The 27,635-nt window shown below is 44.3% G+C and overlaps 1 protein-coding gene across 10 annotated transcripts in view; it reads left to right on the top strand.

Annotated features, from left to right (window-relative positions):
* Positions 1-27,635, top strand: part of FOXP1 (forkhead box P1) — a 385,930-nt gene that overhangs the window by 17,639 nt on the left and 340,656 nt on the right. The window lies entirely within an intron of this gene.

Below are 27,635 nucleotides of genomic sequence, written 5' to 3'. Positions count from 1 at the left end.
TGAGACATGTTCAGTTCTAACAAGCGTTCCTCCAAGCAGACCACGGTTCCTCGGCTCGTTGCAGGTCAGGGCGTCGGTGTTTGGTAAGTTTAATGGATTGGGGTGGGTGGCTGGTAAAAACAACAACAAAAAAAGAGATTTTTAGGAAAAGAAGAAAAACTGGTGACTACCGTAGTACAAGTTTATTTTTAGACTTTGAATGCATTTGAATCGCTACCATTAGAAAAAAAAATGAAAAACTTCTTAGCTCACATTATCCTCTGGATTTCTTTAATTTATTTTTAAAGTGGAAATTTTGCAAGCTGACGTTTTGCAGCATGCGTAGTACGAGTTGGCTGACAGCATTGTCTGGCAAAAGAAATAACCAAATTATTATTCAGTCATGGGTTTTTAACAGCCGCAAAGCAAGTGGATGTTAACTAAATGATGCAATTTATTCCCTTCCTGCTTATTGCCAGCTTGCCTATTACAGAGAGACTGCCAGCTTTAAATAAGTGGTACCCAGATGGTAGTCGCATGACGCCCACTTGGTTACAGAGCCTAAGCAGGGAATAACTCGGCAGCCACTACAAGCTGTGGGTCAATTGAGGGGGAATGCCTGTTGCTTCACAGTTTTGCATATGTAAATCTGTTAATGTTATGGCAGTATTGTGCGGTCTAAACACAAGCGCTGCCTTTCTCCGGGGCCCCGATGAACTTGGACGGCCGCCCGGCGAGCGGGGCCGGGCAGGGAGCGCCGCCGCGGCCGCTTCCTCGGCGCGAGCCCGCCGCTTCCCGGATGCGCCGGCTGGCTCCGCAGCCGGAGCCGCCTCCGGGAAGTCCCGCCGATAGGCTGCCGCCCCGGTCGTCGCGGGGGCAGGCGCGGGGTGGCGAGGCCGGACCGGGCGCCCGCGCCTCTGGTTTTAGCCCCGGTGCGGCGCGGCGGGCGACGGGCTTGGCCCGGCCCGCGCGCCTCTGCCGCCCTCGCGCTTCCCTCCTCCGCCTGCCGCGCTTCTGCGCTCCGTTTCATCGGCTGCAGATGTGGCGCGCAGCCGTCTCCCAAAAGTCATGAACTGTGTCGTCTGCGCGGCTTAACAGCCAACATCTGCTGCAGCCGCCTGATGGAGACGGCATGGAAGCAATTTGGGGAGCGCGCCGCGGCGCTTTCCCTCCGTCTCCGCGCCGGCCCCTACAGACAATTACTCGAGATTAATTGCGCCGGGATAGTAAACTGCAAAAGCTGGGTTTGAATCCGATTCTCCTTTTTATTATTATTATTATTATTATTTTGAAAGTGGTAGTTAAAACTGTTTGACATGGGAATGCTTTTTACTGTTGATCATTTCTGGTTCTGAAAAGTTTGTTACAATGGGTGAAAACAACAACCAAAAAAAGCCATAAAAAGCTGGGGCTGTAATATGCTTAAAGGCTCAAAAAGTACCAATAGTGTTGGTTTAACCAAAGAAAACGTTCCTGGAGGTATTGTAAATTTTATGTGCCAGATGAAAAGCATTAAGTGTGTTGTTTTTCACGAAGCAAAAACATTCTGATTTTAACCATTTTGTAAATTATATTAATGCTGTAATCCTGCTTAAAAAGCGTTGGGCCTATTCCACATGCGCTTACCCTCGTGAGTGGGTCCCGCTAGGCCGTCCTGGGGCCTCTGCGCGGGCACCGCCTCGCGCCCTCCCCGGGCCATGGACTCAACTGCTCTGGGTGCAGAAGTCTGGCTTTTGGGGCATAGCACCCTATCTTTTTTTTAGGTTGCATGTGAGCATTTAAAATGCCGTAAAGAATAAAATCGAGGGGAAAACTAAGCTGATTTAGAATGTAGCAGAGAGCTGAGATCTTTCACTATTTTTATCTTTATTTTGCTAATTATTTGTCATGGAGATATGAGTTGATTCCTTGAGATTTAAGCCTCTTAGGAGTAATTTTTTTGGCTAATAGTCATTTTCCTCCGCTTAATGTTCACTGGCTACAGTATTTCAGCGGCGTTCACTGGTGGCATGGGTCGCACAGATTAGGTATGTCATGGGCTACTCTCATTTCGAGCGTTGAGGCTTTGTTCTCCGGCACCAGATGGAACTCTGCAGATTGCTATTTATCTTTTAGATGCTGCACTGTAACCGGATCTTCAATACATCTTTAGACATCTATCCAGAATTTACGGTGTGGAAATAAACCCAAGGTTCACAATATGGACCAGCAAGGGGGAAAAAGTGATTAGAAAAAAAATAAAGGACCTATAAGCACTTTAGGGATTGCACGAAAGGTTTGTAACTTATTGGCGATTCTGTCATTCACATCACTTGGGCTGTGTTGGTAATTTGTCCAGCAATTGTCCTTTTTGATGGAAAATTACTTAGCAATTGTTGAAGAGCCTGTAGCAAATCCTTATACCGTAAAGGTAAATCAAGCTAGGCATTGGTTTATATGTGATTTTTCAGTTCCTTATATTAGTGTGAGAACTATAGCTTACCCTGCTGAAAACTTAATTAGGCAAACAGAATGGTATGTTAGCAGACACTTATAAACCCAGTGCGCTCAGGACTAGATTCAAATAAGTTAATAAGAGTTATATTAGGTGTTTCTAATGGTACTTTTTTTTTTTTTTTTAATAAATGTTGTCTTTGGTAATAACATCCTTAAGTCACCCTTTTTGGGTAATAGCTTTATTGGAAGGCTTGACTGTGTCTGTTTAGTTGCAAAGGATCCCTTCTACTTTGCAGTATGTTAATGCAAGTTTCTTCATAGCCTTTAATATTTGGATGGCTGATGTAAAGTCCCTATAGGAGAAAACTGGAATGAAAGAAAGAAACAATCTGTTATGAAATACACTGAGAAAAGCTAGCAGACACTAACAGCACAAATCTTCAGAATTAGAGTGGGTGTAGGGGTGCATGCATGTTTATATGTAATGCATTTAAAATGCCAATAGCTTATGCCTTTTGAAGGTTCCAAATCATAGCTGTCATATTAGCTATACAATTTCCAAAAATAATGTTGAGGAACAGACTGATACTGATTGTTCAAAAAAAAGCATCGTTATTCTTTGATACTTTTTGGGCTTCTTGCTTCCCCACTCAAAGCAGGTGTTTCCAGGTAGTGTGCCTCAAAAATTGTTTGCTTAAAGGATTTTGATTCCAAATTGAAGCCATTTTCCTAATTTTTTTCCTCCTAGAAGAAAGGATAACGAGGGGAAGGGCCTTCTTATTTTCTGTACTATTCATTTCAGCAAATGGGGTTTTAGACAAAGCTCATTAATGTAAAGCCTGCAAATGTAAAGTGGAAGTCAGAAGTTTGGGACTTGGTTATTCCGTAACTAATGTTGTACAACTTCCCTCATGTCTGTGTGCTCCTATCTATGAAGTGGAAATAGGGAAAAGTTACATTGTTAACAGGCTGCTGGAAGATTTAAATAATGCTTGTGAAGTGCTTTGAGGTCACCTAATACAAGGCATATTGGTAATAAAAAGAGCCGATATTTTTTGTAGATCCATATCTCTTTTTTTAACCATTCTCAGCCTGAAGCTGTGGGCTCCGTTGCTGGGGCAGTGGAGGGGGGGGCTGTGTTGTTCCCGAACTGTTTTGTACTGTTGTAGCTGAATGTGCCTCTCTGTGCCAGCAAGCGCAATTGTCACTGGGGGCAGACTTGAAAACATTTCTTGAAAATTGGTAAACCAGCGTTTGTTTGTTGTGATACTGCTACAGATCATGTCATGTGTGATTGTTAAAACTTATTTTAGGCTCGTGTCTGTGGGTGGTGGGCCAGGACAAGTGCATCTCTGTTGGATATGGCAACCTTCATTTGGCAAAGAGAGCAGAGTCTGATTATACGATAAGGCTAGAAAATAAATAGTACCTTAGTATCCCAAAACAGAGGAGAGTGCATACAAGTGCTGTTGGTCTTTCATCATTTTGCACCCTACCCCGAAACAACAGAAACCTTCAGTGCGAAGAAGTGCTGAGAACAGAGCTTAAAAGGTCCTTTCCTAAGCAGAGATGAGTAGGGGATTCCCTGCGAGAAGATCAGATAAGATAGTAAACGGAGGATTCGGGCAGAAAAGTGGTTTGGAATTGCAAATCAGTGGTTTGCCCATAAGTGGTTTGGGTTGGCTGCGGTGTTTTCTGATCATATATTTTTCAAAGATCTCTAGTAATTTTTCACCCTTGTCTTTAAGCTCTCACGGAAGGGTCCTGATTTTCAAAGGCAGGCAATGATTGTTTGACGCTCCAGAGCTCCGGTAGCTGCGCGGGCTGATGCGAAATTGCCGTTCTCTCTTGAGGACCCTGATCTATGTCTCTGATAGAGCTCTTTGCTTTCAAAACGCTTTAATGCAATTTGTCACTTTCTTGAACATTGTAGGAGGTTGAATAAATACTCTCTCTACATGCATATGCGTCTATGTGTATACATATATCTATATTGATCTCTCTCTCTCTCTCTCTCCATATATATGCATGTGTGTGTGAATCAATGAAGCTTGGACACACTGCATGTTCAGCAACTTGCCAAAAGCAACAGGAGGAATTGGTGTCAGAGTGGGCCTTAAATTTTGTCGGTCGCTGGCTTGCGATGCCACAGCTGTGCAGGACCCTGCCAAGCAAACTGCGATGTAGTGACTGCTCTGGCTTTCCCCATACAATATGCTGCTATTGTAAAATGTGTATTAAACTATTCAAGAGCTGGACATATTTTGTGTAATGACTGGAGTACAGTAGGCTTCTAATGCATCGCTTGGTTCAAGCCCTCTAAACCTTGGGCAGTTTTTTCCTGATATGAAATGTATAGCCTTCATCTAAGGGGGAAAAAAAAATTGCAGTTTAACGAATTATTGATACCTGGTTGCAAAGAGAGGTAAGTGTTTTTCTTTGTTTTTTGTTTTTTTTTAATGTTTTTATCTATTTCTTTAGCTTTGGAAAAGCTCAAGTGGAGTAGCTGGGTGGCACAGGAGACTTGTGGCTCCGCCACTGATGTCTTGCGTGACCATGGGCAGATCATGTAACCTTGTGGGCCTGGGTCCTCCCTTTGGGGTTTCTCCGCCTTGTTTGACGTTGCAGGCTGCTTGGGGGGCTGCAGGCACAACTGGGTGTCGCGCTGAATCTGGAGGATGGCCAGGGCGGTGAGTGCCTGACTGCTTTGCTGAGGAGACCAGTGCTTGCAGCCTTCACAGCGCAGGTGGCTAAAGCTGTAGAAAATACACTGTTAATGCTCACGGCAGAGCCCAGGTCTCTGGCTGCCCCTTTGCAAGCAGCGACCCCGCTGCTTGGGAGCCCAAATGGATCAATTGGTCACGTTGCAATCTCCCACTTGCCTCTGAGTTGTGGTCCAAAGCCCAGTCCTTCGTGTTCTTGCGTCTTGACCGCTCTGTTTTCACAGGAGAAATCATCTGAGCAGAGTTCGGGTTATGCTTTCTGCCCTGGCAGCTGATCTGCCTGGTTTAGAAATAGAAGGATTTTTTAAATAGGATATGTATCCAGCTTGTGTGCTTGTCCTGCACCCCCAAATCACCTTCAGTGCCTGCTGACCTCTTTCCGGTGGCCTGAAACCTCCAGCTTCGTTGCATCAGCCTCCACGAGGCAGACGCGCTATCTCAGAGCACTGGCAGTCTCGAGGCTGAAGATATTGTTGGCATAACACGAGTATAATTACTGTCAGTATAATCAACAAGGATTACTGGATTGATTTCTCTTGTGTTTGCCTTCAGATGTTTAAGAAACCCCAAACTTGCATAAGAGTAAATAACTTGGTAGATTTCCTTGTTGCTGGAGGCAGGTTTCCGAGCTGGAGCGCAGCTTCCCCTGCAAGGCGTGGGATCTTGCATGCACTCAATCTAGACTGTGAGCACAGCGTTGCCAAACCATAGGTGTAACAGCGAGCCGAGGATGCTGTTGATCAGACTGTCTTGTCCAGCAAGGTGCTTTTTTTTTTTTTGCAATTGGTTGCAGCGTGGTGGCTGGGCAGCCTGCTGCCACCCATTGCCTGGGCCAGGAGAAGTGTCCGCCGCGGGGAGGATGCTCTGCAACAGAGCGACCTGGAGCCTGGAGATGATGCTCCTGAGTCCTCCCTCAGTGCTAACTTCACTGCTTTTAACAGCTGAAGAGGGTTCAATCTCCTTAGTGATTTGGGTAAAGGTGAAAACAGCTTTAATTTTTTTTGGCTAGAGTCTAAAATGAATGTGCACCCTTCTTAAAGCACCTGGCAAAGAAACATATTTCTTACAGGTGTAGCTGGTTTCGGTTTTTGCCCTGTGCTCTCTTGCAAATGTGCATCTCTCTCTCTCTTTCTTTTTCTCTTCTTTTCCTTTTTTTTTTCCTTCCCCTTTTACCTATATATACACTTCCTTTGGAAGCTCTCTATTCCATCCAGGCACCTGCATTTCAAGTCTCTATCATGCAGATACATTTTTTTTTTTTCCTCTTTAGACATGTGCCATGCTGACAGGCCTGAGGCTAGAACATGCTTTTTATCTGTGAAGGCTTTCTCTTGCACTTTCACTTAGAGTAGGTGATGCTTTAAGGCAAAGCCTCGGAGGCCGTGCTGTGTTGTTCAGAGCCAAGACCCAGCCTCCTGCTCGGTGTTGAAAGTCAGGCTGTTCCAGACTTGCGACTTGGATTCAGGAGTGTACTGAAAGGTTTGCATGTCTGAATCAAAGGAAGTGAGATGTAGATTCAGGAGAGGTTGAAGTGACCTTTGAGCTTAATTTCTGCATCTACTTTAATTTTTCAAAATACTCAATAACTCGAGAGAGAGTGAATTTTGGGAGCTGTGTCCACATAGTCTGCATGATCTGACTCTTTCATGCTGGGCCAATATTTGAGCTGTGGACCTGAATGTTAGCAGTCTGAAAATCACAGGAGTCCAGATGAGGAGAGGAATCTAAAAATCAGAGGGTGTGCATGCACCGAGATTGCATGAAAACTTACTTTCTGGAAATGTAACTTCTTTTTTGAGTCCCTATGGCATAGATGCTGTGCTGTACTGTCTTCTGGACTGTCCCAAGAGCATATTCACTGACTCCCACTGCCTTCTGCATTAGCTTTGGCTTATTTGCTCCAAGATTTTCTCTAAAGCATTACATAAACAACTATCGTGTAAATACAGGCATTTGTAATGGTGCTTTTAAATTAAAAAGACTCTTGGATTCATGCAAGCAGGCACATGCATGCACAAAATAACTTCTGGCTTCCCCTTAACACTTTTTAGAATAATTTAAAGGAAGAAAAGATTTGCAAACAGTTGTAAAAGAGCCATAAAAAACTGTCAAATACCAGACCTTCAGCTAATTGTAAACTGTTTTGCTCTTGGAAGTCATACAACATTGATCTCATAGCTGCTTCGTTAAGAAGGTGCTCCTGTACAGCGCAGGAGCTGCTTGCTCAGGTAGCCATGAGCAAAAGTAGCGAGAGGCGTTGGGCTTCTGCTATGAAAGCCCAGCAGAAACCAGAATGGCTCTGGGCAATTTGACTGTTCTGTACCAAAAAGGAAGGTGAGCGTCGCAGGGAGCTGATTAGAAGCTGCACAGCCAAAAACTTGGTTTCTCTCCTCCCGACTGCTTCACCCTTGGAAAGGCACGCTGCTGTCTCCACCCTTTGTGCCGGGGTCTCGGGCACAGCAGAGGTAGGGGTGTTTCGAGAGTATCCGTTGGCACAGGAGGACATGGACAGTAAGTGGAGTATTTTTGTAGGCCTGCTCTTAGGCTTTATATCGTTATGGACTATGTTCTAATCTTTATATTAAAAAAAAAAAAAATTTCTCCAGCCCTTTCTTCAGTTTTCATAAAGAAACACGTGAAAAATCCTTTCTGGACAGAGAATTGGCTGACATCCCAGGCTGGCTGGTTAGTTACAGCTTTTTTTTTTTTTTTGCTGGTGTACCAAGGAAGACAGGCACTCATGGGGTGGCTTTTTCTGGTTGGGATTAAAAAAAAGTCAATAGTCCGTTAGACTAGATCAGTGGAAAAAAAGTTTTCCCTAAGCTCAGCTCTACTTCTGCAGTAGTGCTGTGTTCTGCTGAAAGAACTCGCCTAGCTCTTTCCATTGTGCAACTTCACTATTTCTTTAGAATCCTGCAAATTGGGGTGCCTGCTTCCGGAAAATATTAATAGCAGCTACTTGGGCTCATCTCTAGTGTGTTCACTGTCACAGTCTGTCTCCTTTAACTAGTTTCTAAAGCTCTATCATTAAATCTCTTTAAGAAGGGAAATTCTTGCCTTTGTGTATTGGTGGAGCCGATGAATGGTAGCCTGTTATCTGCTCGGTCCATGGCTGAATCGGGCTGTCAGAGAAACAGAGCTGGCGTCAAAGGAACTTTATTTGAAGCATCGCCACCTCCTCTGGGTTAGCCGTGGAGAGGCTTCTCCTCCCATCTGTTCCTGAACCAGGGCTGTCCTGCTTAGCAAGAATCAGAGTGGGGATTTTATCTGGTCAGGGCATTTCCTTTTTAACTTCCCAATTTCCTTTCCCCTGCAGCAATCCCATACTGCTTCCTTGTCACTAGCCATGGCTATGAGGCAGTGGCTCCTCTTGGAAATGATCCCACCGGCCGCTAAACAAGGTGAGGAAAGCTGGAGCGTCATTGCTCGCCCCGGAGGGTTTGAGCTTCACCCATACAGGGCCCTTCTGCTAGAAGTCCAAGTTGGTGCTGGAAGTTGAACATCTTAGTTTGCAAGGATCGATGTGCTACTTGGGAACCCTGGGCGAGGTTAAAATTTTGTTTATACTGGTAATAAGGGAAACTTTTTTTTGGTTTATTTTCATTCTTTTCTCCCAGGAAAAACTGATGAGCAGTCTACCTGACAGCAGGTCTCTTGTTTATAAAACCTGACCTGTGTGTTCATTAATACAGGGTGCATGTGTATGACTATTTAGTCCAGTTTCAATAAATAGTGTGTTTTGGATAATGCAGCTTAAATAAGATTTTTTTTTCTTCTTCTTCTTCTTTCCCTCTCCACTCACCCCACAAGTAACTACAAGTTGGGAGTGAGTTGCCAAACCTTAATCAGGGTTATTTTAGTGATTATTTAATATCTACAATGTGCCAAGTTCCTGGCTGAGAGACATTATAGGGTGGCAGAGTCTTTGAGTGTGGACTTATATGGCCAGAACTGGATGTCAGGACTGCTTTTGGGAAGACTAGTTCACCTAGATATTGTTTCTGAGGGGAAGGGAGCTTAGGTGAAGCCGAGCCATAGGCTTCTGGATTTTGGAGAGCTCTGGCCCTGGAGGCTGGTTCAGCTGGGAACGATGAGCACCGAGAGCATAACCTGGGTCCAAGAGGAAGGTTGCCCTTGGCCTTACCCTTAGCAGTGCACAGCACATGGTCAGGGATTAAGTTAGCAGTTAATAATTCAAGAAGAAAACACGTGTGAATAATTTCAGCCTGAAGTTTGGTAATAAAAAGTTATCTGGTTCAGGATTCTTGCATGTTGGACGAACAAAAGGGACAACACCAAATAAAAAAGCCAGCCCTGAGGATGATCTGCATGTCCAGATTTGCACATCTTACATGTGACGCCCATGTGACGATTTGGTTGTCTGATGACTCTTGTTAGCTGAGGTGTGACTTATTTTTCTGATCTGATTCACCTTCCTAATCAGAAGCGAGTCCAAGAGACATTGAACCAGCTGGTAGATTTTGGCCTGATTTGACTGTGATACCTCTGACTTTATACTTTTAAAATCATTTAAGTATGCCATATGTAAATACAAGGAAGGAAATGTGGAACTGAACAGTGTAGGTCTGGAGACCATTTGCTTGCCTGTCCCTGCACAGTGTCTCACAGTCTTGCCCCTCCCTGACTCAGCTGTTGCTAAAAATGAGTTTTCTTGCATCTCCCTGCCTCGTTTCTGGGCCGTTTACTTGCAGTGCCTTCCCCATCTGCAAGGACCACTCTGAGTGTTGCTGCTAAGCATTGCTCTGACTTGTGGCCGCTGTCACATCCCATCATGGCTTGTCTCTGTGAAGCAGAAGAAAAAGTTTATCCCTGCTTCCTCAGTTTTACCCCATTTTAACCACCTTCCCGTACTCCAAAGTCATCCATACCTCTTCTGCTGCATCAGTGCAGCTAGCTTCAATTGCCCCTATCTCCCAGCAGCACTGTACTGCTTGTTTCCCAGTTATACCTGAGAGGGCAGTGAGGGGGACGAGGGGAGGGGGACGACTGTCCCCTTGTCCTCCGCTGCATCTCGGCGGTGATGCTCACGGGCAGCCGGCACCGCAGGGCGGGTGGGCAGGTTGCGATTGCGGCTCGGCACCTGGTAAGAATTGCACGCTCTTGTTCTGCTCCCCGCGGTGGGAGAGGCATCTTGTTTTTATGCTGCGAGCTGCCTGGCGTGGGCTTGTGTTTGCTGCGTGCTTTTACTGCAGGAGAAGACCGATACTCTCGGTCTGGGCCCGGGGAGACAGAGGTACGGGCAGTTATGCAACTTGGCAGAAAGACCCTGTAAGAGTGGAAAATTGAGTGTGGACCTCTTGATGAAATCTCCAGCTGGTGTCTGAACTCCGGGGCTGTTTTTTCCCCCACAGCGGCAGCCTTAGTCGCTTGGTCTCCAGATGCTGCCACCGTATGAATATTCAGAAGCAATCAGCTGTGTGCAATACTGTAAACCCGCCAGGGTGAGGATCTGGAGGGCTCCATGAACTTTGCAACAGCGTTACTCCGATGTAGGGGCATGACTGATGCAGGAATTGATTTCTGAGTTGAGATTTCACCTTCTTTTGAGCGGAGTTCACCCCTGTTTGCTTTCATAATAGCATTATTATACCTTGCTGGTGGCAGGACAAGGGGGGAAGCTGCCACGCAGCTTTTCCTCCTTCATGTTCTCCTGTTCAGTAATCCAAGGTGGTGAGCAGCACTCTGCCAGATTTGAGTTTCACATCTACGATGATGTTATCAGCTGGCTATCGTGCTGTAAACGCTAATGCAGAAGACTCCTGTTTTAACTCAGAATTTTCCAACGGTTACAGACTGAGGGCCCGAAGAGTTTCAATATTAAAGAAAAAAAAACAAAGGAAAAAAGCAGAGCTCTTCTGCCATACTAAGAATATCAAAAATGCATCTTTAAACTTTTTCTTCTCCTGATCTACTTTCTGTATGACTCACGAGGCAGACTCTAAAATGGCCTCCCAACATGCATGCATAATTTTGCACATCCAAGTGCCTGCATACGCAGTTCTCCGAAATATCTCGGCGGTGTGGGCTTCACCGCTGGGGCGGCGCGGGGAGGGGGGCGAAGGAGTTAATTCCCAGAAGGGCCCTTGCTTCTGTTGGCGCCGCTTCCCTACCATGTTTACCCGAGCTTTGGGCGCGCGCGGCTCAGCCGCTGCCGTCCGTGGGAGCCTTCTCCTCGCTACTGGTTTGCACTGGGCCAGTTAGCTTGAAGAACATGGCCTTTTCTTGTTCCTCTCCTCCTGTGAGAAGCACAGCCTGTTAAAGAAGACATATGTTTTCTGAATACAGGCTATTTTCCAGTAACTAACTGGACGGGGGAGGGTTCGAGAGAGCCAGACTTTGGAAAAAGTTACGCGCGAAACTATAGAAATGAGGTCGAGACCACCTTTCGAGCCGATGGCGCTGATACTTAGTCATAGGGCAGTGGGGCTCGCGGCGCCTTCTCCCGGCGTTAGCAAAGGAACGTGCTGAGGATTAAATCTGCCCACCTGGTTTTCTCTTTGCGTGATTCCTGACAGAACGAGCCGCTTTGCAAGCGGGCGTCTTGTCTGCGCTTTTCAAAGCTTTTGTGCAATAATTAAGAGCTCTTAAATTAAAAGACAGCACGTATGTGCACTCACAGGTGTCAGAGCGGGGTTTTTTCACCCCTTCAGGAGATGATGTACTTAAGTGCACGTCCTTATTTGAGAAACTGTTTTCAGCTGAAGCAACGGATGCAAGTTAAAACCCAGAGTTATGGGTGGCTTTTTTAACGGCTTACGATTCACCCCTGCAATTGGGGTTTATTAATGTGCATGCCGACATAACCTTTTCTGAGCGCGTCCTATGCCTGCGCTGGTACTCAGCATGTGTTTGGGCGCTTACTGTTTGTCAGGTTAGGGTAAATGTACCTGACATAACCAAAAGATGTTGATTTGATAAAAATGTGTCTCTATTGTCTGGTAGAAGCCCCGAATCCCCTTTTTTTTACCCTTTCTGCAGGCAGAAAGAAGTGCAATTTTCATTCAGTGTAGATGTTTCCCTTTCATCCCTGAAGCTAATTTTTTTTTTTCCTGCAGCAGTTTTGGTGAAATTATGTATCGCTTGTGATAATTCATTTTAAAAATTCCTGAGCTGTGTGGCGTACTTTCATGAAAATTCATTTAGATAAAATTAGATATTATTGTTTAATGAGGTGGCATTTCAATTTAGACCTTGCATCATGCATATACCCAGAGTTTTTTATGGAATAGTTAGGTTCATTTGAGTAATAAAGGCTGAATCATGGGGGCTTTAATTCTTAATCGCTGTGAGGATTGTTATCTGTGGGATGTGAGCTGTCTTAGTGGTATTCAATCAAGTGTCCACTTAGCCGTGACCAGAAGTAATTGCTCCCAAGTGGGTTGCACAATGACCTGTTAATACTCGCTGTGACCCTGCGACCTTGTCTGCCCCATTGTTTAGGATTTTATAGCGAGCGAGTCTGCATTTCGGTGGGGTCAAGTAGATATCTGAGGTCAAACATTTTCTGATTACTACACAGCGTACACTGTATGCCTACCGGAGTCGTTGCATGGCCGTCGTCACCGCTTTCGAGGAGGACGCGAAGAGTTTGAAAATTGTCTTCCTGGCTGCATGTAAACAGTTTAATATTTTACTGAAAGAAGTTCATCTTGTAAATTAGGTATGAATAATACATTTGTAATTACTACTCGTGTCTTTAAACACTTGTGTCTTAATTGGCTTGGGTATTTTTTTAATGTATTTGCATTTTGTCAGGGAAGTTAATTTTAACTCGCGCAGAGAGCAGTCAAGTTGCCTAGACGGGGAGATGTCTTTGTCCCGGTTCCCTTTAGCGTTTGAACTTCCCTCAGTGTTTCTAGGTGAGTTTGGTCGGGTAGCGCTTCACGGTTGCCTGTGATGCTCGTTGTCAGCTACACAGCTCTCCAGAATTCGTTTGACCTACTTGTTGATGATTTTGTGACCTGCGGATAGTTGTGATGTCCTGCGTTAATTTATTAACCGCGTTTAAATGCTGGTGGAATCGTGGTCGTGTTGTGTAATAATTTGCAGGGCGGGGGGTTGCCGCCTTGTGTGGCAGAAACCCAGTATTTTCTTAGCAGCGTGTCTGGCAAAATAGCCCAGTTGTACAAACAAAGCCTTGATATTGTTTGTAGCACTACTCCCTCTTTTCATGTTGTGTTTACCGAGTCCACTAGCCAAAACACTTTTGCGCACTCTTCAGCCTTGTAGGTCATCTTTGTTCTAAAAAAACGCATGTGCCCGTCTCTCCGCATCACATCCGAGGGAAAATATTTTGATCTTCGTTCTTTGAGCAGGGCTGGTGGTATGACACAAAGCAGTTGGATTATGATACAGTTTGGGGACAAACAAAGCTAGCGCTCATGCGAGAGAAGCAGACTATAGTCAACTGAGTAAGCAAGAGATGAGTGCTAGAGGAAAAACTATATAGCATATGTGGGGGAAAAAAAAAACAAAACAGCGACTCTCTTTCCATTGCCAGGATGTTTAAAAACAAACAAACAAAAAAGCATAGCAAAGCAAAACGCGACTCTTAATGAAGTGAACCTTTGTGCTTTTTGTTTTGTTTTGTGCTGTGCACCATCACCTTGGTCACGCAGGGTCAGCACGTCCTTGAGGAGGTTTCTGTGTGACTGTCCCAGCGCAGTCGCCCCTGGGGGGTGTCCGACACCGAGGAAAAAGATACCCGTGGTGTTGTAACCCCCTGGGTGTTGGAGAGGGTGTCGGGTCTCTGTTCGCTGGTTCCTACCCGACTGTGTCGCTGGTTCGAGCAGGACCTCAATAAGGCCGCGTGTGGGTAGGCCGCGGAGAAAATGGAGAGCTCCTTGTTGATTTGCATCTTAGCCTTTTAAAACCACACGAAAACTGTAGCCTTTTGTGCCGAACTGCCTCTCAGATCCTCTCTGTTTTAAGAATTCTGGCATCGCTAGATTTACGGAGAAGCCTCTCTCCGCAGATGTTGGTATGCAATCATCAAGACAATTCCGTTGTTCCCTATGGGTTGCTGACATGTTTCGTTGTAGGCCCCAGTGCAGAGTAGCATTCTTATTCCCCCTCTGAGAAGCTGTGGTCTGGAGGCACTCTGACCTCAGACAGCCTCAGACTGTCTTTTTCTTGGTCATTCTGCCTCTACCTGCCCGTCACAGCTTTGCTCAGGAGGGAATGTGTCCTTGGATCACCTCTTCCTCTCTGCAAAATGTAAACTTGTACGACTGTGTGAGAGATTAAGGGATTTTCATCTTGCATAGCGGAAGATCTCATTGATCTGGTTGCTTCATCGGATTGAGAAATCCACTCTGCAGAGGACCTAAAGAGATCCCATGTAGAATGGGACTGAAATCGGGAGCATTACCCTCCTCATGCTGAAGAGCAAGAAGTGTTGTGAAATTGGGAGGCAGTGCACCAGAAATGCAGGAGTTCTTAACACATGTATGTTTTAGGGTTAATGGTAACGAAACAAGTGTCTCATCATTCTCTCTTGCCAATTAGTCAGGATTGGGGCATTTCTCGTAAAGACCCCATGACTAAGATGGGAAATCCAGAGGACTTCATGAACTTAATTTGGGGGTTTTCACTGCCTTTGCTGTGATAGATGAAGTCCTCAGCAGAGCGTGGTGTTCTCTTTGCTCTCGGCCTCTCCCCATCTCTACTAAGTGAAAAAAAATGTAGCTTGAAAAACAGAGTATGCAGACCCTCTAAAGTGATAGGCATTGCTTCTTACCGAGCACGGGTGCTCTGGTCCTTTGTCTGCTGAGGATGTCTGTACTAGGAAGAACATGCTTTTCTGTGGAAAGTTCTTGTTGCTAGTCCAGAATAAACAGAAGGTTTCTAAACTTTTGTGAGGAATGTGACTGGATGCCACAGAAATGAAAGATCATGTTTAGCACAGATATTGCAACCTTGATTTATTTTTTTTTAATTGAAATGTGGGGAAAACATTAAGATTTTACAGAGAATTTTTGGAAAGTCTGGGTTTCCCACACATTTGGGTCTGTATAATGCCTTTGTAGGTGGTGTGTGGTTTGTGTCAATCATCAGTCAGGTGCTAATGCTAATAAAGCCATGTTCAGCCCTACTCGCTGAACCTGACACCTAATGTATTGATCTTTGCAAACACGTTTATACAAGTTGGGGGAACTGTGGGCTTGTATCCACAATTTTCAGCCACCTATGGAGTTTCCTTTTGTACCTCGAGAGAAGGCAGAATAACACAGTTTTTCTTCAGAATTCTGCAGCAACTTCAGGCTTTGCTGAGAAGAGACTTTGCTCAGCTTTGATATCAATTTAGCCATTTCATCTTTTCCCCAGCAAAATAAAGAGCAGCACAGATTGGCTGTTTTAATTAATTTTGTGCAGGAAGCAAAGAGCTTAACGTTTCAAAATCTGTTTTTCGCTGTAGTTAGAGGGCTCAACATACCTGCTAGTCTTGCAGTAAATCTCCTTCCAAGGAGAGTATGGCACTTTTCATGGGGTTTTCATGGGTTAGGGTCTGGTGATGAAATTTTAAGAGATCGATGTACCGTCTTCAACTGATGAAGATTTTGGCACAGAATCCTTTAGGCAGCTATTGTTCCAAGCTAGCAGGAGGATGACATGAAAAAAGTCTGTAGTTGGGGCGCTTGGTGCCCATGGCCTTTTGAGCTCTTCCTGTTATGACTGGTTACAGCTTGCTACTTTTCTGAATCCACAACTATGAGTAAATCATAAGAAAGTGAAACTCCCATGTCAGCCCAGTGATGTCAGTGTGTGCTTATGGTACTGTGCATTCTCGGGGTTGTGTCCCTTCTGTAATTAGTTTGTTTTCTGAAAAGAGTTTTTTAAATATTATGCACATATTACTGTGGTCCTAGAATGCCTTGCAGAGCTGTTCCTGCAAAGCAGCGAGTGGTCCTGAGAGTTGTTAAAACTTTAAATGAGAACGAGGGGTGCCCAGCGATTCTCAGAAGTACTCGGCACCTTCCTGGATAGAGCAATTTAAAAAAGAAAACACACACAACAAAAAACATGAGATGTAGTTATGCAAATTATGACCTTTAAATGCATTTTATATTTGGATTGAAGTTGCTAACGCATTCTTTCCAAGCTATGTTTTCCAGTGTGATTCTGTTTCGGGTGCCTTTGTATCGGTGAAGCAGTGTAGTGCCTTTCCAGCAAAGGGAAAGCAGGACACGATGGTTCGGAAAAGCAGCCAGCGCACTCTGAGATGGGCAGCATATCGCTTAGTGAGGAGTCTGAATAGGTGGATTTTAATTTCTCTGGAGGGTCTGGCCATGTTAACTAGATGGCAGATTCCTCATTAACTAGATGGATTGAAATTTGTGTCATGGCTGATGCCTATCCTCACTAATACTTTTAACAGCTCATTCTACTAGAGCTTTTGGACTTGTCTTGGGTGGAGGAGAGGAATTGGCTTCTGCAGAGGATATTTGCAGAAAGTCACATTTCCACCATATGTTAGAAGGAGTCTCTTTGGATGCAGGTTTTGGATGGAGTCCTCTGTGTTGCTGTAATCTGGTTTGTCCTTTTTCTACCACTAGTTCTGAATCATACCAACTACTTGGACTCTTCTGCGTGTTTCCTGAAGGACAGTGGGAAGATTTCTGCTGGCTCAGCTGCTTTTCGCCTATTATTCCATCTCAGTGAAGAAGTAAGATCTGGGGAACCAAAGGAGAAATTTTGTGCGTCTTGGGAGTGAAAAGGGCTGCAAAAAAATCTGAAAATTCTGCCTGATTTTCAAAAAGAAGGAAGGTACCATAAACCTCAATCAATCTGGATTTAGATCTGACTAGTGACAAATCATTATGTAGGAAGGGAAATATCCCTTTAATTTTTAATAGCTTTGCAGTGAAGTTTTATTAGGCAATAATCTGGTTCCTGAGTGGATGAAAGATCAGGGTGAGGGCCAAGCAGTTTTTTCCCCTGCAGTGCTGTTGGGAAAGGGAGAAGAGGGGTCATGGTGAGATTATTGCCTTATAAAGCTCAAAGCCAGCACCCTTCCTTGTGCCACAAGTATAAAAAATACTTCCAAATGGATATTTACAACATAAATATGTTCAGGACGTGGGCAGCGAGAGAAGTGTGGGAATAGCAGTGAAGGTGCATGGGAGTAGGGATGCGAAGGGGGTGGTGTGAAGAGAGCCAGGAGAGTGTGATGCACATTTTACAGATAACTTCTCGTCGTGTACCTACTTCCAGAGTCTGGGTGCGGACTTTGCTTCTCTTTCCAATGTATCCTTGAGTTTTATATTTAGTGCAAAGAGGTTCTCTTATCCATCTCTGAGAACGTCACCCATTCGCTATTTCCAGAATGGTTTATTGTCGGGGAACAACAGCTGATAATAAGATGGGATTAGTCAAGTAGATTCATTTGTAGTTTGTTTGGTGGTGGTGGCGGGTTTGATGTTTTTTTAGAGTATTTTTCAGACATTCAATGCAACAGACATTTCATTGGCAGTTAAGAAAGTAGTATAGGACACTCCTCGATAATAGAATCCTTATGCCAGTCCAGTTGCTAAATCCATGAGTCCCTCAGGCTGTAGTAGACAACTACATTTTGCATCGATGCTCGTTTTGCTGTTGTCTCAGATGACTAGACAGCATTTCTTTTGATTTTAAGGTGTTGTGTTATTGCAATATCTGGGATGCTGTGTGTCCCTATGAAATTACTATTTGCAGATGTATGGATGAAAAAATCTTACTTGCTTTGTATTTTAAGCAGCTGTGAGCATCAATGACTTGGGGGAAGCTAGCGGTGTGGAGCACCTTTGGCAGCAGGTCATTTTGGCTTACACTGAATACCAGAAATGAGCCTTTTTTTTTCTTTTTTTTTTAAACATCTGCTTGCCTGATTGTTTTCTGTGTGTTTTTTTCTTTCCTGTGGCTGTTTTAATTTGTAGTGAATGTGTAGTTAATGTAAGTAAGATGTTAGCTTCTGTCTAGCTTTTCAGCAAGCATTCCAGTAATTACTGGAGTACCTTTGAATGCTACAGCTGCTATTTCTAAGTTAAGGAATCACATTTTCCAAGCATTTATAACTGAATTCACATGGGTAAAACTTGGCATTCAGATTGCCGGCCCACATATTTTATTTTGCCTTGATCCTTTATGTTAGCATATCAGCTTTGTGTTTGATTAAAATGATAAAAACGGCTGCTCACTGTTTTGGGTGAGTGTTGTTTTGTAAAATTGTTTTAATTTCAAAAGTAATTGGTTTGGGCCTTGAAAGTGTTTGTTTGTGGTTACCGCTATGGGCTGGTGCGATTTTTTGGGTTTTTTTTTTCCCCTCTTCCTCTGTCCTGCTTTACCCCTTATTGCTGTGAAGAGATCTCTATTTTATTATGTTAATATTACTTGTTGCTACCTCTCTGAGGAGCTGCTTCTCAGAATGTGGTTTGATCCTCTCCCTGCTGATGGCAGGAAATCCCCTTCGTGCCAAGTGATGCTGGCTAAAGCCAGACGTCTTCCCCCGCCCTCGGTAATATTAAGTTGGGTTTTGCAAATGCTCCTGGAGAGTAATGCACCCAGTTCCTGCTGATCTTTAGAAAAGAAAAGAAAAATCCTAATCCCAACTTTTCCTTGTCTTTTCCTTGCAAGGGGATGTCCCAGTGCTGTCCCCCCATCTCCGGGGCTCTCGGCAGCATTAAGGGACGGTCTCTCCCTCTCCCTCCCTCCTTTTTCTCTTTTCAAGCTGTGTAGTCTGGTCCAGAGGAAATGTGATTTTTGCTTTGCCCTACCTAGAGAGGTATTTGTTACGTTCAGAACTGTTGCATGACACGCACAAGCTGAAAAGTAACGAGCGGAAAGAGAGATTGGAAATTTGACCTCTGAATATACTTAGTAAATGATGATGATGATAATTACAGAGCTTTTCTTCTGAGGAAATAAGGTGCACTGTGTGGTTTGTTTCTGTGGACAGAGATACCAAACATAGGGCAGAGGAGATGAGCAATAAAAACTGAATTGATCATCTAGTAGAGCTGAATACTTAAGTAAATTATATTATTTAGTAACAAGAATTTTGTGGAAAAAGCCTCCCAAAAAAATCTGAGAATACCACCATTCTTAATTAACTACCAGTGTTAATTTATGTCATTATTACTGACAAAAGTTTTACTTGCATTTTAATATTTAAACTGCTTAACTGTTCTTTATGGTAAATGTCCCTTTAACAGGACAGGTAAAATGGTATTGCACACATAATTATACTCTAACTACATATATATTCAGGAGGAGAAACATAGCCAAACTTGGAAGATAGATGCTGGGTTTTGTCTCGTACTCGGGTTTTTATTTGCATGTTACACGTAGGAAGCTGGTATTTCCAGGCTCTGAAGCGCGGTAACAAGGCTCGACACTTAATGCACTTTGCAAGGCGCTTGCAGGTGAGCCGTCTGGACAGGAGCGTGTGTTTTGGCGTGCTGGCTCCTTCTCAGTGTTTTGAGAATCGCTTCAACTTAAGGAATCCGTAACTCTGGAATTCAGTAAATTTGCAGAACTTTGTGCATCTGCCGCTGCGTCGGCGAGCCCGCTCCCTCCTCCCGTCTGCCTTGCTCACCTGGGCTTGCGCCGTGCAGGCCAAGCCGCTTGTGTGTGTGTGTGTGTGTGGGGGGGGGGGGCAAATAAAAATAAATAAATATATAAATATATATATTTTTTTGATTAACGACACAACTTGTAGACTTGTAATCAGGAGCGTCTTATCAGCAGCTTTTCAAAACTTGACGTTGTGCGTGGAATGTGCCAGTGGCGGAAACTTAGCACTCAGTAAATGCTGTTGCAGTCGAATTCCACACACATGAATTATGACAAGCGAGGCTGACTGTTCTGTGGTTTGTTGTGTCTGGTTTGGTTCCTACTTTTAAAGTTGCAGTTGCATTTGGTCATTTGAAGCTTATTTTCATAGTCTGGCCAAACCAGCAGGATCCCCGTGCACTGCAGGGGAACATAAAACATCAGCCTTTAAGCTGAAGTGCTCAATAGATAAGAATTTTAAGACTCTTGCATCATGCACCATGTCTTATGGGCTTATTTAGTATACTCCATTTGATTTAATTTAGATATTGAATAAGGAGAAACACTTTAATAGCCAGAAAAAGTGCTGTATGTTGTATCGCCCCTTCTTTCCCCATTTCCTTAAAGGCAAGATGGCTGGAAGGCCTGACTAAGCTCTGTATTACATTTATTTAATTGTAGGAAGTGACAGGGTGTTTTCAAACTGCTTAAAAACGATGTTATGCTTTGTCCGTACTGTTAGCGTTTCGAAAAGCAAACAAAAATTCGTTGGGCTTTTGTTTTATTTCTGTTTTTCCATGACTAAACATAAAGAATAACTTTTCAACCTTTGCAAATACTAGCAAATCTACAGAATTAGTAGAGTATTCAGTAGGATTGCTTGCGGAGAGCGGGTAAGCAATCTGGCTTTGCCAGTGGTGCCCCCCTACCCCTTATTTTCCCCACTGTATTGCAAATAAAAACTATAACTAAGTTGCTACAACTGTTAGCTTGCATGCTGATAGGCATTTATCTTGTTAAAAAGCTTGGTTTACTGCTTGTTTGCATTGGCAGGGTGGAAAATCGCTGGGGAGAAGGAGGTGCTGTTTGGATGGCTTTCCTAGGAGATAAGGAAAGCCGTGGGGATGCGGCTCGCTGGCGCTTTGCGCGGGACAGCGCGCCGCCGGCGAGGTGAGCTTTCGGTGGCTGCGGCGCTGTCACCCGTCCTGATGCGACGGTGACAAAGTGGCTGCGCTCTGCGCGCGGTGTCGATGAAAAGGATAAGCAATAGAAAGCCTGCCACAAAAGATTTTACTGTAAGGGTGAATAGGGAGCTGACGGGATAAGTGAAATATTTCTCGGTCGTAAAGGCAGCATGTTTGTAAGTTTTGAAGTGTCACCCTGATTGCTTGCAAAGATTCCTTGGCTGTTGCAATTCATTTTTGTGGTGCTGAGCAGCTTTGCGCACCTTTTGCTCAGCGCCGCCCAAGCAGCGCTGCAAAAAGTGCATTTGAGCTATAATAAATTTGCATGCCTAGATAACCTTTCGTTTGAGAATATTAATTATTACGTGAGTTCTGCACCACCCTGGGTTAATTTTAACTGTTAGGCATTCTCTCTCCCCCAGTGAGAGCAAAGCAGATCTTCAGAATGGGTGAAAATCATCCCAGAAGTATGCTTAAAAAAGAAAAAAGCAAAGCTGGCCTCCCAAAAGCTGTGGTAGAACCCAGTATTAGCAAATGCTTCAGTTTGACTGAAAGCCATATGGCGATGTGGGGAATATTATCTATCCATTGCTCCAGAAGTCGGTCTCTGAATCAGCCTATTGACTTCAGCAGCACTTAATCATGTGTTTTACTTCTTCTTTGAAAAGGGTTGCATTCCTGAATCATGTCCTCTGATTTTAACCACTAGCCAGCACTTTGTTTCTTGGTAACAGACAAGTCCAATCGTATTTATGTGACTAACTTTGCAAGTTTAGACTGCACAACTGGTGAAGTACGCTAATGAGTATTCTTTCTGCCATCGAAATCCAAACATTTGCCGCTGTCCTTGAATTTTAGTCTGAAACTGAGTGTCTTTGTGTGATGCAGCTGGTGGGACATTGCAGGACACCGTGTGGCTTGGTGTGTTCATCTGTAGGGCGTCGTGGGTGCCTCCTGCTACGTGTGGTGTAAATACCCACACGTGAAGGCAGCGATCTTGAAATGCTGTGCTGGATTCTGCTTTCAGAAACCCTGAGCGTCGGTGGTGATCGAATCCGTATATTAAAAGAAGAGTCAGTTGTGCGTGTCCAAATTTGGATTGTATCTGGAGATGGTGAGGTACCTCCCAGATGCTCACGCTCGGTTCTGCTGTGTCAGGGATGGCTTTGACTCACTGTTTGATTTGGGCTATTCCGTCACGCAGCTGGCTGAAAAGTAAAAGGAAGGGGGGGGGGGGGGAAGAAAGGCAAGATTTGCAGCTTGTGTAAACTTGCAATTAATCTGTGACTGTCGGGGATTTTAGTATCTGCCGCTCGGTGATCTGAATGGAGGTTGGGCAGCGTTGGCCGTGTCTGAGCACGTGAGCTTTGGGGAGGAAACGGAGAAGATGGGGAGGAGATCTGGCTGGATGCGTGTGCAGCACAGCTGTCGCTGGGCTGAGGAGCACCGGCATTGCCGCCTGGGGAGACGCGAAGGAAGACGGCGGCGTTTCGTAGCCGCTCTGCGATATCCCGGCGTGTCGCTTGGATCAGGCTGGCCTGAGGTTGGGTTCCCCGTGCAAGCCACGGGCAGGAACACGGTCCTTGATCTAAGGGTTCAAGCTAAGATTCCCAGAGGCACTTAAACATCGTAAACTTAGACATCAAAATTCCCAGTGATTTCAGTAGGAGCGATTGGTCAAAGTGTGCTTTCAGAGTCTGGGCCCTGCCGTCCAAATGTCACTGCAGACAACGAGTTGGCACTACGTTTTTACTTTTTCCTCGCCCAGTATAAAGCAGAACATAACCCTTGTCAAGAGTTCGTACGAATTGGCATTTTCCCCCCCTTTCTTACGTTTTTTTTTTTTTTTGCAGCAGTCAGTATCAAAGTGGGCATGGTTGGGTACTCGTTTTCTCAGTGCCCGAGGCACTGTTTGTCTCATGCCACTGCCACTATTTTGGGATGAGCTGACTTGTGTCCATTACATCCACAAATCTCCCCCTGCTTTTTTTTCCCCCTTGAGACATAAAATTTACTAACCTTGAATGGCAATTACTACTTAAGTGCACGATAAAATGAAGGAGGACTACTAAGCCACTAGATAGCTGCGTAGCACGCAGTGGGCAGACACCCTGCCCCAGGGTTATCCCGTACCTAGGGGTGGCGGGTGCCAGTGGTGGGTTACGGAGAGGTGGGCGTACTGCCTCCGGAGCCGTCCGGGTTGGCACCTCCTACCCCTGCTGCCTGGCTTTCCGAAACGGAGAGGACGTGATTTTGGTTTTGGTTTGGTTTTGTGTTTTTTTGTGTTCTTTTTTTTTTTTTTTTTCTGCCAGGAGAAAGAGGCTGTTCGCAGGAATTTTTGTTGAAGTTTGTCCCATGTTAAAAAGAAAACTCTGGGCAGCTCTGGTGCTGCTACCTGATTTGGCACGCAGAGGGGGAAAAAGTACCATTCCACCCTGTTCCTGGGGAGAGGGTGCATATGCTTCGCTTTAACGCGTCAGCATCGTTATATTTCAGTAGAATTTTTGGTCTCACCTTTCTGTGTTTATACAGCTAAAGCACTTTTTGCTTCCCAACTTTAAACATCTGGAATTCGGTTTCAGTTATTTAAAAAAAAAAAAAAAAATCAAATCAGAAATCTGCATGAAACATCAATATCTTCACATTTGCCCACGACTTTTGGCTTTAATTTTCTACCCAATATAAATGCTAGAAGTTCTAAGCTGTTGCACATTCAGTAGTTGCTGTTTTCTGCTTCATCTTAGGGTCTTGAGCAGTTTTTTGATTATTTTTCCTGTTAGGCACTTTTCTAATTGGGGATAATACCAAAATGATTAATCAAATTAAGCATGAGAGCAAAGTGGCTGTGTATAGCTGCTGCCTTAGCACAGCTAGCCTGTCTTGCTCTAGCTGAAGTTGCTTAATGGGCCTCTTAGGCTTTTTTTTTTCTTTTTTTTCTTTTTTTTTTAATAAGGTACTGTGTAGATCCCATTGACTTCAATTGTTGATTGGGATGCCTGACAGCCGGGAAATTAAGCCCCTTCTTTGTGACTGAGTTGAAGGCCAGATTTTCAAGGATTTTCAAATGCTTAGCACCCATAATTGGTGTTAGATCTTTTTTTTGGAAAAAGTTCAATTCTCATTTGGACATCAAAATAAGGGTGAGAGATTATGATACTTGTAGCGACTGGTGTTACTGGGATATGATTAAGTTTTTTAAAAGAAGCTGGCACCTAATGCGATAGTTATTTTAGTGTCAAAATAAGAGCTTTGGTCTTCTGAATTTCTGCTTTGTTTGCAGATGCTGAACATTTCTGCAAATTCTGATCTTGGAACAGAAACTTTCCTCTCTTGCTTCTGCCTCATTTTTATGTATTTTTTGTAGTGTTTGGGAAGGGGGAGGGGGAAAAGAAGTTGAGTAAATTAGACAATTGCTGGAAAAAAGGGGGACATGCAAAATCAAGTGTTCTACTTGCGTAATCTGTTTAACACAAGATAGCCACACAGCCTGCTGGGACGCGGGAATAAAAGGAACATCTGTGCAGGCCACATGGCGGCTTTTGAGGAGCCCCCCGTCCCCGGGAACTGTGTCCTATTTGCAAAGAAACGCTCGAACCACGAGCAACGGCTGAGGTAGATCCCGGTTGAACCCCCCCCACGTAAGCTGCCTTTTTAAAGGTGCTTTGGGCATGTGTTTCTACTGGCAATTTATTTAAAAAAAATTATTTATTTATTTATTTATTTATTTATTGTGAAGACATATGTCTGCGATGAAGGATTTTAGGAAATCGCTGAGCATCTCAAGCTGCAATCAAATACAGGTGTTGCAGGTAGAAATAAGGATGAGGGGAGTAGTTCCTTTGGGGATCTTTGTTGTTGTTGTGTTGTTTTTTCCCTCAAACATACACAGAGTGGTAACCTGTGTCTGGCAAATGAGCTGCTGAGAAATGAGGGCTTTTTAGGCCAATCTTTCTCTTTTTATTTTGCTGCCGGTGATGGTGTTTGGTAAACAGCTCGATCGCTAGGCACTGGCTCTGGGGAGCCTGCAGCTGCTCCATGCCCGTCCCCCCGGACACCTGCAGAAATTGGGCATTGCTGAAGGGGGAAGATAAACAAGAAAGCCGTGGGTTTTGTTTCCACTTGCAACCTGTTAGAATGCACTACTTTTTGTACAAACAGATCTAGTTTGGGGCTTTGCCTTCTCTAGGCAGCCTGTATTGTTTTTAACAGATTCATGTATCGACAACTGGGTAGTCTATATGAAGAAGGCACATATTTTTTAATATGCAAATAGGAAAGGATGGTGGTTTCATCTTTGTTTCAGTGTACCCAGGGTGGCAATAATGCTTTTTAAATCCCTGTGAAAACAGATTGTATATGGCAAAATTAATGTCTCAACTCTCCCAGTATTTTCACTAAAATATTTGAATTTTTTGCATTTATTATGCTGCCTGTTTAAAATAGCGAAAGGTATCAGTCATGCGTTCAAAGCTTAATTGCTGGAGCACAGATTTAGTCTAATTTAAAACAGTCACTTAAAAACAGTTTTGTGTATATGTATACATGGGCACAACTTTTCATACAGTTTGTCTGTTTTGGAGCGGTCTTTTAGGCACCGATGTGCAAGTTCAATCTGTTTTCTGTTGTTCAATGTGACTTCAAGAAGTTATTGGTTAAAGTAGTATGTTGTAGTTTCATTGCAGTTAATAAACATCTTAATGTGAAAGTTGATTAAAGTTCTACCCTTGCTCAGATTTTGAAATTTGCCATGTCAAGTATAGTCCCAAGGTGCATCTGTCTACGTGTATGTATATGTATACATATGTTGGTTAATGCTATTTTAACGACAATCTGGCCAGCAAAAAAATGACAGCCTGCCCACCAGCAGGAAAACAGCAGTAGTCTGCTGGTCTTCATCCCGGTCCCATGGGGTGGGTCGGGCTTACCTCACACTGGTGAGATGGAGTCCATAGTGGTCCACCAGATTGCTTGGGCTGCGTGCCTCTGCCTTTGAGATGCAAACAGTGAAACAGTAAAACTTGTCTTTCAAATCTGTTCAGTGTTGAGATGATTAATTTTTGTTGGAGGCAGATTAATAGGTTTCCTATTCTGATTAATACAGTGATAATAAAAACTTTGTGATTGCTGGAATTAATGAAGCCCAGATTCGTGTTTCAAGGTTTGATTGACTGTACTTCAGCTGTACTAGAGCTACTGCCTCTCAACACCTCTTATTTAGCCTTCAGGGAATCTACCTGGGAGCAGAGCAGGAAGAAAACTGCACTGGAGATTGCAGCAAAGACTATGGGGGAAGAGGTTTTAGTTAAAGAGTGGTAAGAGTTTGGCTCATGTTGTAGCTTTATTAGTTTTTCGTTCTTTAACCCGGCGGGCTATTTTTATGAAACTTGTAGGAGAGGAGTGTCCAACTCAAATGTGTGGGTGCATCATTAAAAGCTTCAATTTGTCAATGCCAGATCGAACTTGAGCATGTGGGTAGATCATTAAAGGCTTCAGTTTATCAGAACCAATTTATTAGCTGTTCCTCTCCCTCCTCCACCCTTCCCCTCAGCCACATGCTTCGTTTCTCCAGGCTCTCCAGCCTTCAGCTGCCTCTCGTATCCCTTGGCCACCCAGCGAGCTGTGGTCCTCCCCGGGGACTGTCTTGGGCTGGTGTGTGCCATTGGACCCGGCCAACTGGCCTTTGGTTGCAGCTGAACAAACTGCTTTGGAGGCCTCAATTGGTGGAAGCCCTGTTGGACTTTATGGTGTAGGAATTGCTGTCTTTGGGGGCTCTGTCCTCCCATTAATCCCAGTGGATCCAAAAGACACAGGTGGGGTTGAGCAGAGGTGCAGGCACAGACCACACATAGTGAGCACCTCAGCCTTGTTCCCTTGGGAAACCTGGCTAAAGAAGTATTTTGTGGAGCATTTTGGGAAGGCCAGTTTTTGATAGCATTTGAAAAATCATTTCTCCAGGTGTGCCCTCTAACTTGGGGCCAGGTTGGGATGTGACGTCAGTGACTCCCGACACTGGGTTTTGTGCATTGTGTGGACACTGTCCCAGGTTTCAGATCTGCTTGTTGGCCCAAAGATGCCAAGACGGCCCATATTGCTGAAGAGGGATATGGAGTAGAGGAATGATCTGGAGGAGAAGACAGTGCTTCGGTGAGCTGTAACCCTCATCTGCTACAGGCTGAATATGTTATTTAGGCAAGTCATTTTGCCTCAAAAGCCTTGAGTAAGAGCACAAGATCTTTTGAGCAGGCCTTATCCTAAATGAGCCCCATTTCCTCATCTTCTGAGAAAGAAGTCATGTTTAGCATAAATGGTGTTTAAAAACCCTCTGGATCTGTTTTTATTGTGTAGCAGTCTCATAATAGGGTAGCATAATCCCTATATTTAGGTTTGGTAACACTTGTGATCTTCCTTGAGCCATTGTATTGCATTTAGCAAAGAATGGGAGAAGGTCCTGAGGACAGAGAAGTACCTCTTTCCTTTTTTTTCCTTATGAAATTTCATGCAGTTGTTGAGACAAACTTCCAGATGTTCCTCAGGGAGGCTGCAGTGGTCTGCCAAAATAGTTAACTCCACCAGCATTTGAAGGTCAAGTTTTTGCCACTGCCCAAGCACAGGTGGATGCTTGGAGGCTGGGGGCAGGCACCAGGCTGCGACAGTGTGGAGGGAGAGACCTGGGGAATGAGGAGGATGGACACATCCCACACGATTGTTGCCTTTATTGTGTTTTTCTACCCCGGTCCCTCAGGACACTTCCATCTGGTGGAAA

The sequence above is a fragment of the Apteryx mantelli genome, chromosome 12 (assembly GCF_036417845.1).
Source record: "Apteryx mantelli isolate bAptMan1 chromosome 12, bAptMan1.hap1, whole genome shotgun sequence".
Taxonomy (NCBI): domain Eukaryota; kingdom Metazoa; phylum Chordata; class Aves; order Apterygiformes; family Apterygidae; genus Apteryx; species Apteryx mantelli.
The sequence above is the reverse complement of the archived record's forward strand: the minus strand, read 5'-3'. Positions and strand labels throughout refer to the sequence as shown.